This window comes from Ovis canadensis, chromosome 23 (genome assembly GCF_042477335.2).
Source record: "Ovis canadensis isolate MfBH-ARS-UI-01 breed Bighorn chromosome 23, ARS-UI_OviCan_v2, whole genome shotgun sequence".
Lineage (NCBI taxonomy): Eukaryota > Metazoa > Chordata > Mammalia > Artiodactyla > Bovidae > Ovis > Ovis canadensis.
This window is the reverse complement of record NC_091267.1, coordinates 25,916,025-25,932,617: the sequence shown is the minus strand read 5'-3', so window position 1 is coordinate 25,932,617 and position 16,593 is coordinate 25,916,025. Positions and strand designations below refer to the sequence as shown.

General features: G+C 40.1%; 1 pseudogene; it reads left to right on the top strand.

Moving 5' to 3' along the window:
- Positions 1–348: 348 nt before the first annotated feature.
- Positions 349–15,648, top strand: LOC138428093 (serpin B10-like; annotated as a pseudogene).
- Positions 15,649–16,593: the final 945 nt, after the last annotated feature.

Genomic DNA, 16,593 nt, shown 5'->3' with positions numbered 1-16,593 from the left:
CTCTGCACTTCAGTTTTCTAATATTTAAAATAATATTGGAATTATGTTCATTCAGTTCTTATGAGAGTATGGATAAAAGATATACAGATTATTGTTGTTGGTGTTTAGTTGCTAAATTGTGTCCAACTCTTTGTGACCCATGGACTGTAGCCCACCAGACTCCTCTGTCCATGGGAATTCCCAGGCAAGAATGCTGAAATAGGTTGACATTTCCTTCTCTGGGGGATCTTCCTGCTTCAAGGATTGAACCCATGTGTCTTGCATTGGCAGGCCAATTGTTTACCACTGAGCCACTGGGGAAGCCCCATATAGATTTTACATTGGATAATACATTCTTTTGTCATTTCAATGAAGTGTGATAAAAAAGGTGATTGTGTAAGCCAAAAAATCCAGGTACAAAAATAAAATAAATGGAAAGGATTATTAACACGATCTTTAACTGCTTTATTTTTCTTAGATCTTCCCATTGAACTCTCGAGCAAAATCTGTCAACCGATTTGCTCTGGAGTTTGGCAAAAAGCTAGCTGAATCTGCTGAGGGTAAAGATATCTTCTTTTCTTCCTGGGGCATCTCAGCTTCCTTGGCCATGGTGTATTTAGGCACCAAAGGGACCACTGCAGCCCAAATGGCCTAGGTGAGTAAGAAAGATCAACTATCTTCTATTGTCTTAAAATGAAATGTTTCTTTCGTTTCTTTTCTTTTTTTTTTTTTTTGGCTTTCACTTTCATTCCTCTCCTGAAACCCGAATAATCCACATTCTACAATTATGTCTTCCAAAATAAAAGACACATAAATTTTCCAGACCTTAAAAAATAAGTCTGAGAGACTGAGTCAATTGACAGCTGTTTCTAGGAAAACCATTTAAGAACCCCTGTTCTCTGGCAAAATCAGCTGGAGGAATGAGGTTATCAAGTCTGGTTCAATGTTTTAAAAAAATTATTTTGATTATTAAAATATTTCAAGAAAATCATGGCTCATACTTTAACAGTGTTAGTCATCATCCTTCTAATCTTAGAAGGATTTTCTTAAAAACACAAATAGAGGACTTCTTTGTTGGTCCAGTGGTTAAGAATTTGCCTTCCCAGGTAGGGGACACAGTTTCTCAGGGAAGATCTCACAGGCTACAGGGCGACTACTGTAGCCTGTGAGTCCAGAGCCTAGACTCCAAAATAAGGGAAACCTCACTTAGAGAGTAGCCCCCAGTCGCCTCAACTAGAGAAAGCCTGCATGCCTGTGTGAAGCAGCAAAGACCCAGTACAACCAACAATAAATAAATAAAATAATAAATTGATTTTAAAAGACACAAATAGAAAAATCAGCTGAATTCTGTTCCTCTTGCTTTGTTTGGTTGTTATTTTGTTCAGTCCCTGCTTGTCTGGACAAATCTAACGAATCCATGAAGAGCATTAAAATAGCAGAACAGTGTTATTGTATAAGCAGTTATTAATTTGATGTAAGTATTCTCAAATCAGTGTGTATATGGGCATAGCCTTACATATCAAAGCAAAAGTGAAAGCCACTCATTAGTGTCTGACTCTTTGTGACCCCCAAGGACTGCAGCCCACCAGGCTCCGCTGTCCATGGAATTCTCCAGATAAGAATACCGGAGTGGGTTGCCATGCCCTCCTCCAGGGGATCTTCCAAACCCAAGGATCAAACCCAGGTCTCCTCCATTGCAGGCGGATTCTTTACCATCTGAACCACCAAGGAAGACCTTATATAGCAACACATATAATCTAATAGCCATATATACGTGTATTTCTGCATGTGTAAACATAAATGTGTGTGTTTAAAAAAAAAATAGAAGCAAATAAATTCAGCTCTATATCATACAGCAATCAAAGGCCAAGTGACAGAATTCCCACCCAAGAGGGTGGCCTCCATGACAAATGTGGAAATGGGACAGATAATAATCCTGAATGAGAGAGGCAAGGTGCATATTCTGTCAGTTTGGACTGAGAATATGTCCTTAAGCTTGTAATTTACAAGATATTTAATGGCCTAAAAAAAGTAATAACAGAATTTTGGTTCACAGAAATATCCTAGTTTACAACTAATTAATAATAGGCTAATTATGAAAAGGTTTAACTATGAATGTGATAGATTTAATCTTAGATAAATTCCAATTTGGGTCCATTTCATATAAATGTATTGCTGGATGTTGCCTACCCTTGTTTTATTTCAGTGCTACTTAAATATTAACAGCTTCAGTTTGAAATTAATGAATTATCTCAGTTCAGTTCAGTTCAGTCACTCAGTCGTGTCTGACTATTTGCGACCCCATGAATCGCAGCACGCCAGGCCTCCCTGTCCATCACCAACTCTCAGAGTTCACCCAAACTCATGTGCATCGAATCGGTGGATGCCATCCAGCCATCTCATCTTCTGCCGTACCCTTCTCCTCCTGCCCCGAATCCCTCCGAGCATCAGGATCTTTTCCAATGAGTCAACTCATTTGGCATGAGGTGGTCAAAGTACTGGAGTTTCAACCTCAAGCATCAGTCCTTCCAATGAACACCCAGGACTGATCTCCTTTAGGATGGACTGGTTGGATCTCCCTGCAGTACAAGGGACTTGCAAGAGTCTTCTCCAGCACCACAATTCAAAAGCATCAATTCTTTGGCACTCAGCTTTCTTTATAATCGAACTCTCACATCCATACATGACCACTAGAAAAACCATAGCCTTGACTAGACGGACCTTCGTTGGCCAAGTAATACCTCTGCTTTTAAACATGCTATCTAGGTTGGTCATAACTTTCCTTCCAAGGAGTAAGCATCTTTTAATTTCATGGCTACAATCACCATCTGCAGTGATTTTGCAGCCCAGAAAAATAAAGTCTGATTCTGTTTCCACTGTTTCTCCATCTGTTTCCCATGAAGTGTTGGGACTAGATGCCATGATCTTTGTTTTCTGAACGTTGAGCTTTAAGTCAGCTTTTTCACTCTCCTCTTTCACTTTCATCAAGAGGCTTTTTAGTTCCTCTTCACTTTCTGCCATAAGGGTGGTGCCATCTGCATATCTGAGGTTATTGATATTTCTCCCAGTAATCTTGATTTCAGCTTGTGCTTCTTCCAGCCCAGCATTTCTCAGGATGTACTCTGCATAGAAGTTAAATAAGCAGGGTGACAATATACAGCCTTGACGCACTCCTTTTCCTATTTGGAACCAGTCTGTTGTTCCCTGTCCAGTTCTAACTGTTGCTTCCTGACCTGCATATAGGTTTCACAGGAGGCAGGTCAGGTGGTCTGGTATTCCCATCTCTCTCAGAATTTTCCACAGTTGATTGTGATCCACACAGTCAAAGGCTTTGGCATAGTCAATAAAGCAGAAATAGATGTTTTTCTGGAACTCTCTTGCTTTTTCCATGATTCAGCGGATGTTGGCAATTTGATCTCTTGTTCCTCTGCCTTTTCTAAAACCAGCTTGAACATCTGGAAGTTCGTGGCACACTTATTGCTGAAGCCTGGCCTGGAGAATTTTGAGCATTAATTAACTAGTGTGTGAGATGAGTGCAATTGTAAAATAGTTTGCACCTTCTTTGGCATTGCCTTTCTTTGGGATTGGAATGAAAACTGACACTTTCCAGTCCTGTGGCCACTGCTGAGTTTTTCAAATTTGCTGTGAGTGCAGCACTTTCACAGCGTCATATTTCAGGATTTGAAATAGCTCAACTGGAATTCCATCACCTCCACTAGCTTTGTTCATAGTGATGCTTTCCAAGGCCCACTTGACTTCACATTCCAGGATATCTGGCTCTAGGTGAGTGATCACACCATTGTGGTTATCTGGGTCGTGAAGATCTTTTTGTATAGTTCTCTGTGTATTCTTGCCACCTCTTCTTAATATCTTCTGCTCTGTTAGGTCCATTCCATTTCTGTCCTTTATCGAGCCCATCTTTGCATGAAATGTTCCCTTGGTATCTCTAATTTTCTTGAAGGGATGGCTAGTCTTTCCCATTCTTTTGTTTCCCTCTATTTCTTTGTATTGATTGCTGAGGAAGGCTTTCTTATCTCTCCTTGCTCTTCTTTGGAACTCTGCATTCAAATGGGAATATCCTTCTTTATATCCTTTGCTTTTCTCTTCTCTTCTTTTCACAGCTATTTGTAAGGACTTCTCAGACAGCCGTTTTGCTTTTTCGCATTTCTTTTCGATGGGGATGGTCTTGATCCCTGTCTCCTGTACAATGTCACGAACCTCTGTCCATAATTCTTCAGGTACTCTATCAGATCTAGTCCCTTAAATCTATTTGTCACTTCCACTGTATAATCATAAGGGATTTGATTAAAGTCATACCTGAATGGTCTAGTGGTTTTCCCTACTTTCTTCAATTTAAGTCTGAATTTGGCAATAAGGAGTTCATGATTTGAGCCACAGTCAGCTCCCGGTCTTGTTTTTGCTGACTGTATAGAGCTTCTCCATCTTTGGCTGCAAGGAATATAATCAATCTGATTTCAATATTGACCATCTGGTGATGTCCATGTGTAGAGTCTTCACTTGTGTTGTTGGAAGAGGGTGTTTGCTATGACCAGTGAATTTTCTTGGCAAAACTCTTTTAGTCTTTGCCCTGCTTCATTCTGCATTCCAAGGCCAAATTTGCCTGTTATTCCAGGTGTTTCTTGACTTCCTACTTTTGCATTTCAGTCCCCTATAATGAAAAAGATATCTTTTTGGGGTGTTAGTTCTAGAAGGTCTTGGTAGATCTTCATAGACCCATTCAACTTGAGCTTCTTCAGCATTACTGGTCTGGGCATACACTTGGATTACTGTGATATTGAATGGTTTGCCTTGGAAACAAAGAGAGATCATTTTGTCATTTTTTGAGATTGCATCCAAGTACTGCATCTCAAACTCTTTTGTTGACTATGATGGCCACTCCATTTCTTCTAAGGGATTCTTGCCCACAGTAGTAGATATGATGGTCATCTGAGTTAGATTCATCCATTCCAGTCCATTTTAGCTCACTGATTCCTAAAATGTCAACATTCACTCTTGTACTCAGGTCAAACCCCTGTTTGACCTCTTCCAATTTTCCCTGATTCATGGACCTAACATTCCAGGTTCCTATGCAATATTGCTCTTTATAGCATCGCACCCTGCTTTCATCATCAGTCACATCCACAACTGGGTATTGTTTTTGCTTTCGTTCCATTTCTTCATTCTTTCTGGAGTTACTTCTCCACTGATCTGCAGTAGCATATTGGGCACCTAACAACCTGGGGAATTCATCTTTCAGTGTGATATCTTTTTGCCTTTTTATACTGTTCAAGGGATTCTCAAGGCAAGAATACTGAAGTGGTTTGCCATTCCCTTCTCCAGTGGACCACATTTTGTCAGAACTCTCCACCATGACCCGTCTGTTTTGGGTGGCCCCACACAGAATGGCTCATAGTTTCATTGAGTTGGACAAGTCTTGGCTGCTCGCTGCTCCAGCACTGCACAGCTGCTGCTCGTATATCAATCCCACCAATATCCCAAGCTTGGGAACATGATACACTTTATGCTCTGGTTAAAATTTTGCCTTAGCTTGCTGGGGATTTCCTGACTTTGGTATCTGAAAGTCTCAGTCCTAGACAAACCAAGATAGTCAGTTGCCTGGACTAGTAATAAAAGATGAAGCGTAACTTCCTAAACTGACATAGAAGCTCAGCGTTACCTCGGGGGTCTTGCCTGTCTCTCCACTTCAACTCTAGTCATTCTCTGACTCAAAATTAATGCTCAGGAATTCTAAGTGGCACAGAATCCTGGAAGATTCCTGTGCTGCCTCACGACCCCACACACCTGCTCCTGTGTCCCCGCAGTCTGAAACTGTCCCCTCTCCCGCCACTCCTAGCCCCTTCATGGCCACTGGATAACAACTCAGGGACTCCCTCAGGGATAAGAGCCTTCCTACTTGCTCTCAAAGCTCTTTTAGAAACCTTTACCTTGACACTCACCACACTGCTCCTAAAATTAACAATTCTTCGGTTGTTCATTGAAGTCCCTACCTTTCCCACTAGATTCAAAGATTCAAGTGCAATATTACTACCTTTTTCAAGTTTCTGCTTTGAATCGCTAACACATAACCGCTTTGCTTATGGTAGTTGCTCTGAACATTAATGTTTATTGAAGTGAATTGAGGGAGCTGGCAGCCCTAAATTCTCAGTTCTTTTTTTCACTGAACTAGTGACTCAGAAGCCATGCTGAGCAGGAGTGACTGTTTTCCCTAATTTATGCTTGATTTAGATTTATCCAAATGTTAGTCTGGTTTGAGAATTATAGATTAACCTGTATTTACAGAAAGAAACTATTTGCATTGTTCCAGATCATATGAGAAACAAATGTGATTGTACAGGCAAAAGCATATTGAAATACACAACACAGACTCAACATAGTAGCTGTGCTAAGTCACTTCAGTCATGTCCAACTCAGCAACCCTCTTGATTATTGCCCACCAGGCTCCTTGGTCCATGGGCTCCTCCAGGCAAAAATACTGGAGTGGGTTGCCATGCCCTCCTCCAGGGGAATCTTCCTGATACAGAGATTGAATCCATGTCTCTTATGTCTACCTGCATTGACAAGCAGGTTCTTTCCACTAAAAATAGAAGCAACTGTAGTGTCAGAGCTGAACTAAATCTCAGCTCTCAAATTCCTACCCTCTGCCTGCTTGGTTCTCTGGAAGACAGGAGGGGGCCTTATGGACAGGAAGGCAGGGAATGACTCATGTGCTGTCTTTCACCCCAGCAAAGCCTTTCAGAGCTGAGTAGAGAGTAACTGTCATGCTCACAAGATTGGTTTGCGTAAGGGTCTTGCCATCTTCCCTATATAGGCTGACACACTCAAGGAGCATGACAGAATCCATTTCACCAGATCACAGAGCTGTCCAGATCTCCCTATGATGATAGAAATGTGCCATAAATCCGAGGGCTGCCATAGCAAATGACCACAAACTGTGTGGTTTAAACCAATGGAAATATAGTCTCTGATAGTTCTGGTGCTTTCCTAGTGGCTCAGTGGTAAAGAATCTGCCTTACCAGTGCAGGAGATGCAGGAGACGCAGGTTCCATCCCTGGGTTGGGATGATCTCCTGAAGAAGGAATGACAACCCACTCCTGTATTCTTACCTGGGAAATCACATGGACACAGGAGCCTGGCAGGCTACAGTCTATGCGGTCACAAAGAGTGAGACATGACTTAGTGTGAAACAATGCAACAACACAATTCTGGCTGCACATCTGAAATTAAGGTGTTAGCAGGGCTCTGTTGTTGTTCAGTTGCTAAGTTGTGTCTGACTCTTCACAACCCCATGAACTGTAGCACACCAAGCTTCTACTCCTTTGAAAAGTTTTAGGAAAGAAGCCATTCCATGCCTCTCTCCTAGTCGCTCATGGTTGCTGGCAAACCTTGACGTATAGAAGCATCTCTCTGATCTCTACCTCTGTTGATCCATGGTTTTCTTCTTTTGCTCTCCTTTGTCTCCATGTTTTCACAGTCCGTGTGTCTGTTCTGAATTTCCCTTCTTTTATAAGAACACCAGTCATTGAATTATAGCCCCAACCTAATCCAGTATGACTTCATTTTAACTTGATTCTATCTGCAAAGAGCCTATTTTGAAATAAGATCATATTTACAGGGACTGGGGGTTAGGAATGAATGTATCTTTTGGGGAGGACAAAATTCAGCCCACAAGAGTAATATTCTCCCCCAAATGCATAACCTAAATATTATTTGAGGAAGCATCAGACAAATCTGAACCAAGAATTAAGCATTCTACAATTTTTTTTTTTCCCAAAAGTATCAAGGTCATGAAAGACAAAGAATGAACGAGGAACTACCTCAGATTAAAGAAGACTAAGAGGAAATGATAGCTAAATGCAACTTGAGCCCTTGATTTCTGGTCTAGAAAAAAAGGACACTATTGAAACAACAGATGAAATTTAAACAGGGGATGCCCCTGGCAGTCCAGTGGGGATGGGATCTTGCCTTCCAAAACAGGAGGTATGGGTTTGATCCCTGGTTGGGGAGCTAAGATCTCACTTGACTTGTGGCCAAAAAAACAAAACATAAAACAGAAGTGGTATTGTTACAAATTCAGTAAGAACTTTAAAAATGGTCTACATTAAAAAAATATATTTAGAAGAAGAAATCTAAATAGATCTGTTGATATTAAAAGTATTCTATCAATACTGACTTCCTGGTTTGAATCCTTGTATGTTACCATTTAACAGTATTTCATAATCATCAGTTTTATAAATGTGGCATTTCACCAGGATGTAACTAGATCATTTGGAATCTGCCCCTTTGCTCCTGTAGGAAAAATCCTGAATCTCCTACCTGATGATGCTGTGGCTCCTACAACCAGAATGGTTCTGGTGAATGCCCTTTACTTTAAAGGAGTCTGGGGACATCAATTCTTAGTCCAAAATGCCACAGAAAAGTCTTTCAAAATAAACAAGGTAGGAGCCTGTTAGTAACCAGTATGCATTTTATAAGATATTGCAAATGAAATTCTATTTTAAATTCATTCTATCTGAATATATGTTCCTGTAAACTATGGCTCTTTACTCAGGTAGGGATGACTGACCTAAAAAGCCCCAGTTTCATCCCATCTGGAGATTACCCTTTCATTATTTTATTCTCTGAAAATAGACCATGCACATATTTTATCACTCACCCCTTGCTGCGACTATGCTAGTGTAGGTGAGGCATTTACTGCATTTATTTCCCTGGTTAGAAATGCAGCGTGGCTAAGTGACTAGATTCATTTCAATTTTATTTATTTTGGTTGCATTACAGTTTCTCTAGTCAATAGAGAATGTCCAGTGTTTTAATGTCTAGTGTTTGTGTGTGTGCATGTGTTAATTGCTCTTTGTGACCCCACAAAGACTTTTTGACTGTAGCCCGCCAGACTCCCCTTTCTATGGGATTTTCCAAGCAAGAATACTGGAGTGGGTAGCCATTTCCTCCTCCAGGGGATCTTCCTGACCCAAGGATCGAACCTGGGTCTCCAGCAGTGGCAGCCAGATGCTCTATCGCTGAGCCATTGGTGAAGCCCCAAGTGACTAGAGCTGTGCTTCAGTTAGAAGGCTGCCAGAACCAAGATTCCACACTCTTCACTTACTAGTTCTGTTCTTGTTCTACTAAACTAGCAATATCTTATGCCAAACTCTTACTTTTCCAGAAGAAAAATAAATAGAAAACATTGTAAAAGCTCATCTCTTTCTTTAAGGTTGCCCTCTGGGCTGGCACACAGAACACTTGTATTTCTAGTAGGAATTTACTTCAGTAACAAGGGAGGTTAATGGAAGGTCACAGATACACCCAAGGGCTGGGTCTTGGGACTTGAGTTGAAACAAGGATTCAAATATTGTCAGGATTCATTCTTTATCAATACCTTGGCCACCTGATATGAAGTGTTATGCCCAGAGTCCGAGTCTCCAAAACTGAGAGAATAAGACGTCTACAGCAATGCAAAAGCATAAAGGGGTTTATTGCTAGCTCAAGTTAGGGCCCAGGTCTTATCCAGCACAGTGGAATCCGACAAGAGCCCCGAGCTCTGAATCACATGTACTTTTATACAGACGGTGGTTCTTTGTTTCTGTAACAGCATAGCTGATTGGTTAAACCATGCGCGAGCGTGCGCACGCTCGGGACTTTTAAACCTCGCGTCCCTATCTGGATTGGCTCTAGTCTGGTGCGGGTGGGGGGCTCCGGGGATTTTTCTGATTGGTCGAGCTACACTGCCTGTGGGAGTTCCCAGTGCCTCAGCTTTCCTAGAAACTAAACCTCAGGCCTAGCCTGCCCCTTACAGCCTGTCCTGGCTCCAGTTTGGTCCTAACAGAAGAGCTGACTCATTTAAAAGACTCTGATGCTGGGAAAGATTGAGGGCAGGAAGAGAAGGGGACTTCAGGGGATGAGATGGTTGGATGGCATCACCAACTCAGTGGACATGGGTTTCAGTAAACTCCGGGAGTTGGTGATGGACAGGGAGGCCTGGCATGCTGCAGTCCATGGGGTTGCAAAGAGTTGGACACAACTGAGCGGCTGAACTGAACTGAAGTGATTTCCTATCTTTTCAACTCTGTTTCTCCCATCCTTCTTCTCTCAATCTGAAGTCTAACCTCCATTCTAGAGACCAGTTTGATAGGTCACATTCCAAATTCCTAGGTAAGGAACTGATTGGCCAAAGTTTGTGCAAACGTTTTAGTCCTGGGTAGATGATCTCACTTAAACAGTGTTGCTGAGGGCATATCATTCTAACCATATGGTTGTGTGCAATAGGCAGTTTTTAGATAATCAGTGGCATAAGGATGGAGAAGGGACTGAATTTATAATCCAACAGACTAGAAATAAGATGGATAGTTACTTGGCTTAATAAAATCACTAGGACTTTTCAGCTGCGGGTGATAGGAAAGCATTCCAAACTAGCTCCAGTGACATGAGAATTGTATTATTGTTAGTTCAAGAGCTTCTCTGATGGCACAGTGGTAAAGAACCTGCCTGCCAATGTGGGAGATGTGGGTTCGATCCTCTGGTCGAGCAGATCCCCTGGTCGAGATTCCCTGGAGAAGAAAATGGCAACCCACTTCAGTATTCTTGCCTGGGAAATCCCACAGACAGAAGACACTGCAGGGCTACAGTCCATGGTATCGCAAAAGAGTTGGACATGAATAAGAGACTAAACAACATCAAAGCAACTAAGAGGAACCAGGAGTGGGACCTCTAGAGTCTCAAACATAATCTGTTCTCTCTGCCCCTACCCCTGACCCATTATTATTACTCTCATACTCTAATACTAAAGATGAAATTTATCCATACGACAAGGGAATATGACTGCCCTGTATTCTACCTTCACAACTCTACTATTAATAGAGAGTCTTGGCTGCTAGCTCTAACAGGATGCTCCCAAAGACGACTCTGGTTGGTCCCACTCATATGCTTATCCTTGAGACAATCATTTCATCACAGAGCATCCTGAACGAACAGCCCTGGTCACATGGCCACTACCTTAGCAGAAATGTAGGACTTTGTGATTGACGTTTAGCTCCACATAGAGTGGATAAATAACAAGTCTACAATGTCTGAACTGCAGGGTTTTACTTTCATTTACCATTAGCTTTACTAACATTTCATAATGTCATGTATCCATCATTACAGTATCATATAGGATAATTTCATTTTCCTAAAAATGCCCTGTACTCAACACATTCATCCCTTCCTCTAAGTCTCTGGCAACTGCTGATCTTTTTACTGTCTCTATAGTTTTGCCTTTTTCAGAATGCCAAATAATTGGAATGGCATAGTATGCAGTCTTCTTGGACCACCTTCTTTATGTACTTAAACATCTTCCATGCCTTTTTGTGGCTTGACAGGTCATTTCACTTTATTGCTGAATAATCTCCCATTGTATGGATGTAAGAGTTTGTTTACCCACTCTAAAGCTGCTATAAGCATTTGTGTGCAAAATTTTGTGTGAACTTGTTTTTGACTCATTTTGGTGATCACCCAGGAGCACAGTTGCTAGATCACATGGTAAGGATGTGCTTAGCTTTGTAAGAAACCACTGCACTGCCATTGGGTATGACTAACACTTTGCATTCTCAGTGGCAGAGAATGTCATTTCCCTAGAGGTTTGTGTCATCCCAGTTTTGAACTTTTAGCCATTCTATTAGCTGTGGTGTGGTATCTTCTCTTTTAATTTGCAATTCCCTAAGCACATAGGGGAGAAGACAATGGCACCCCACTCCAGTACTCTTGCCTGGAAAGTCCCATGGACGGAGGAGCCTGGTAGGCTGCAGTCCATGAGGTCGCTAAGAGTTGGACATGACTGAGCAACATCACTTTGACTTTTCACTTTCATGCATTGGAGAAGCACATAGGATTGAACAACTTTTCTTATGCTGTAGGTCTGCCTTTGGTGAGGTATCAGTTCATACCTTTTGCCTATTTTTTAAGTAGGGTTCATTGCTTTATCATTGTGAGTTTTAAGAATTCTTCACAAATTTCAGATCTGGTACTTTATCAAACGTGTTTTGCAATTCTTAGCTCCTAGTTTATTGCTTGTGTTCTCATTCTCTTAGTGAATTTGTTTTATGATATTAAAAGACTGTCTCAAATGTTTGAATCTGAAATGCAACTTAGTTTCTGAATCATTGGAGTTTGCATAAGATTACATACTCTTTTAAGTGTCTGGTAGAATCCAGCTTGCCATGATTCATAGAGGATGCCATAATACTGTCAGAGAAAGAAACTCCCACGTCATTTACTGATGATGTTATCCAGTAGAACACATATTTCCAGAAACCAGGGTTTGGATACTTTTATTCAGCATTTGGCAGAGGATCACCATCTTTGACTCAATGTTGCTAAAGAATTAAGAATTTGGTGAGAGATCTCCCCAGTGATTTTGCTGCATACATTCTACAGACTACAAGCAAACCAGTGCAAATGATATCCACGAAAGAAAAACTTTGAGTATTTTACATAGAAAACCCATAAGCCGTAGGCCTTCAACTCTACTATGAGAGCCATGACCTCAGTCTGCTCATACTACTGCCAGAAAACATGGGTGGACTGGATCAGGTAAAGCGATCAATCTATTCATACCTCTCTCCTTTCCTCTCCCCTTTGGTAATATTTGTTTTTTCTCTGTGAGTCACTGTCTATTTTGCAAATGCAAGCAAAGTTGCTCTAGTCATGTGTGACTCTGTGCCATGGACCCACCAAGTTCCTCTGCCCATGGGATTCTCCAGGCAAGAATACTGGGGTGGGTAGTCATTTCCTTCTGCAGGGGACCTTCCCAACCCAGGGATCAAACCTGTGTCTCTTATGTTTCTGGCATTCGCAGGCAGGTTCATTACCACTAGCACCACCTGAGAACATTTATTTACATGGAAAAATAACTTAAAAAAAAAAAAGCAGGATACAGGATGCTTGGGACTGGTGCACGGGGATGATCCAGAGAGATGATGTGGGGTGGGAGGTGGGAGGGTGGTTCATGTCTGGGAACTCATGTACACCCGTGGTGGATTCATGTCAATGTATGGCAAAACCAATACAGTATTGTAAAGTAAAATAAAGTAAAAATAAAAATTAAAAAAAAAACACAAAACATCAGTCTGACATGAAGATGGTTCTAGTGTTTATCCCTCCTGAGAAAAACATAAAGACATGATCTCCCAGTTCTTTAATTGCTGTACAGGAAGGCAAACAATGTCCTTTCAGCCCTAGGTACTGTATTTTCAAATTATCATTTAAGCTTCACAAAACTTTATAAGGTTGATTTTACTATTCCTCAGGAAGGGTAAGTAGTCTACAGAAACCTTTAGCTTTGGGTAGTCACACAAACAACAGCTAGAGATATTTATTGTGAATAACAAAGCTGTGTAGGTTTATCATAACAATCTTTCAGGTAGTATAGGTCTTTTTCTTCCTTCTGGTAGAACCTATTTCATTAACTTTATGTTTAAGTGAGCCTTAGACATACATTTAAAAACATTGAAGAGTCTAAAACATTGCTTAAATAACATTTTTTTTTATCAAGTAAACACTCTTCAGAAGATATAATCTGTATCTGTGCACCTTCAAGTTATTATTTAAGTTATTCATCAGTTAAATATCTCTTAAGCCTGATTTCTTTGGAAGGAAAGATGCTAAAGCTGAAGCTCCAGCACTTTGGCCACCTCATGCAAAGAGTTGACTCATTGGAAAATACTCTGATGCTGGGAGGGATTGGGGGCAGGAGGAGAAGGGGACGACCGAGGATGAGATGGCTGGATGGCATCACGGTCTCGATGGATGTGAGTCTGAGTGAACACCAAGAGATGGTGATGAACAGGGAGGCCTGGCGTGCTGCAATTCACGGGGTCGCAAAGAGTCGGACATGACTGAGCAACTGAACTGAACTGAACTGAAGCCTGATTTTGGTCAGACCACATTTCTGAGCAATTCACATGCAATAAGTGGTCTGTCTGTCTTTGCCCTGTGCCTAATTTTCATGTGTGCCAGATTGTTTATATTTCTGCTTCCACTGCCCTACTAGTGTTTAGAAAGATTTCTAGGTAGTGTCACAAAATTTGTGAAACTTGAGAGGATGGTAAAAATAAGACCAAGTGTGAATATTAAACTATTTGAGTTACATCATTATAAGAGAAGCCTTTTTTTAGAAAATGCAAGTTCCTGACCTGAAAACATTGTCACTTAATGCACATCATTTACATATGTGTCTTTGATAGCAATATTTGGATCTAGAAAACTTCAAAGTAGCAAAAGCATGTGCTTTAAACAAGTATGTTATTTAAAAAGTCAAACATTGCTTTATATATGTACACCTGTGTGGCCATGGCACCCCCCTCCAGTACTCTTGCCTGGCAAATCCCATGGATGGAGGAGCCTCATAGGTTGCAGTCCATGGGGTCGCTAAGAGTCGGACAAGACTGAGCGACTTCACTTTTACGCATTGGATAAGGACATGGCAACCCACTCCAGTGTTCTTGCCTGGAGAATCCCAGGGACTGGGGAGCCTGGCGGGCTGCCGTCTATGGGGTCGCACAGAGTTGGACATGACTGAAGCGACTTAGCAGCAGCAGCAGCATGTGTATATACATATATATTTATTGTTTCAAAATTTTAAATATGAAGAGAAAAAGCAGCTTCAAAATTACTATTTAAAAAGTTATTACTCTTAAGATAGAAGGATTTTCTTTTCTTTAGTTTTCTTTCTTTTTTTCCATGATTTATAGCTACTAGTTTCACACTGGTGTGATTATAGACATTTTATTTTATCTCAGAATTTGTTTTCGAAGGATTGTGTGCTGTGTTAATAAAACTAATTTAACAAATCAGCTATTAGTTTATGAATTAATAAACTAGTTTTAAACTAGTTAATAAAACTAATAAAAATATATTTTTTTGTTCCCTGGCATACAATATGTCCTAGAGTATATGCTTTTGTGTCGATGACATCTAAATGTATATTTGTATTAATATATTTGTGTATGTAGTTGCTGTCATGCAAATTATCACAGAAGCACTTCCATTTCAAGGTCTAATCTACTAAACCTATATCCTGAGAACTATTAATCTGCAAAATGATATGTCAGCAGGGTTAAGGATCTCATTATAAACAAAAAACTTCCAAATGTGTGTGTTTTATTATCTTTGGTAATAGGAGTGATTATAATTCATCTATGTAATACCTAGAGGTCTCACTCAACCTCTCTCTCTTAATTGGAAATTATTGACTCTTTCATCAGCTGCAAATTGCAGCTGGAAACAGCGATCACCTATAAGAAGCTGAGTGAGTAGACTAGCGCAAACATGATGGAGCTGGGCAACGTGCAGTTAAACCTCCCAAGTTCAAGCTGGAAGAGACTTATAATGTCAAGTCAACTTTGAGAAGTATAGGGATGAGTGATGCCTTTAACCAGAGCAAAGCTGATTTCTCAGGAATGTCCTCAGAGAAACCTATTTCTGTCCAATGTTTTCCATAAGTCTTTTGTGGAAATAAATGAACAAGGTACAGAGGCTGCAGCTGGTACTGGGAGTGAAGTGAGTGTAAGAATTACACTCCCCTCCATCAAATTCAGTGCAGACCACCCGTTCCTTTTCTTCATCAGGCACAACAAAACCAACAGCATTCTATTTTATGGGAGATTCTGCTCCCCCTAAAGCCTGTGTCTCTCATCAAACAAGAGCATCTTAGTGTGAAAAATACACATATGATCGAAAACACAATTCTAATAAAACCAGTTTGTAGCCTAACTCTTTCTTATGCATAAATATTAGCAAAATTACTTTGAAATAATATATTCTAGTGATCCTATGAGGCCTATATAGCTAGAGAGAATGGCTAATTTAATTTTTTTTAACATTTTATTTTAATGTGACTTTTATTTACCTTTCAGAAATTCGGTTAATCAAATGCCTTACAATGCTTGACCTACCTGGTCACTATATTTCCATTGTCATTTATATTTCACATGCATCATTTAGTGAAGAAAAACCTTTATACAGGTGATATAGTGATATCACTGATATTAATATGTGAATTTAAAAGTATTTTAAAATAAAAATTTTATTAGAAAGAATTATTAGGGTAAAAGTTGTCACATTAACATCTTTGCTTTTAAAAATCTTATAAACTAGAAGAGTAAATTTCTAGTTTATATAAATGCATATTGTCAGGTATAAGAAGATATTCTTAGTAAAATTTTATCGCCACAAAATTGCCTTTGTTTTTCCAACTCCTACTAAAAATGCTCCTACACAATGGCTTATTGGTAGTCTCATTAGCTCTTATTCTAATTTTAGAGACTGAGTGTATCATTCTAGGTTACTTTTTTTTTCATTTTAATCTACTGAGTGAAAGATATAATCTACTGTGGATCTGACATGAACAGTGTATAAAATAGTACAAGAAAACGTGTTTTCTGTATAAAATCTTGGTTTGGTATCATAGAATTTAAAAAAAAGAGATCCTATACTTTGGGCTTCCCTAGTGGCTCAGATGATAAAGAATCTGCCTGCAATACAGGAGACCTGGGTCCTTTGCTTTAGCTCCAAAGAAGGGAAATTGTAATATATATGACATTTTATCATATCATCATGAAACAT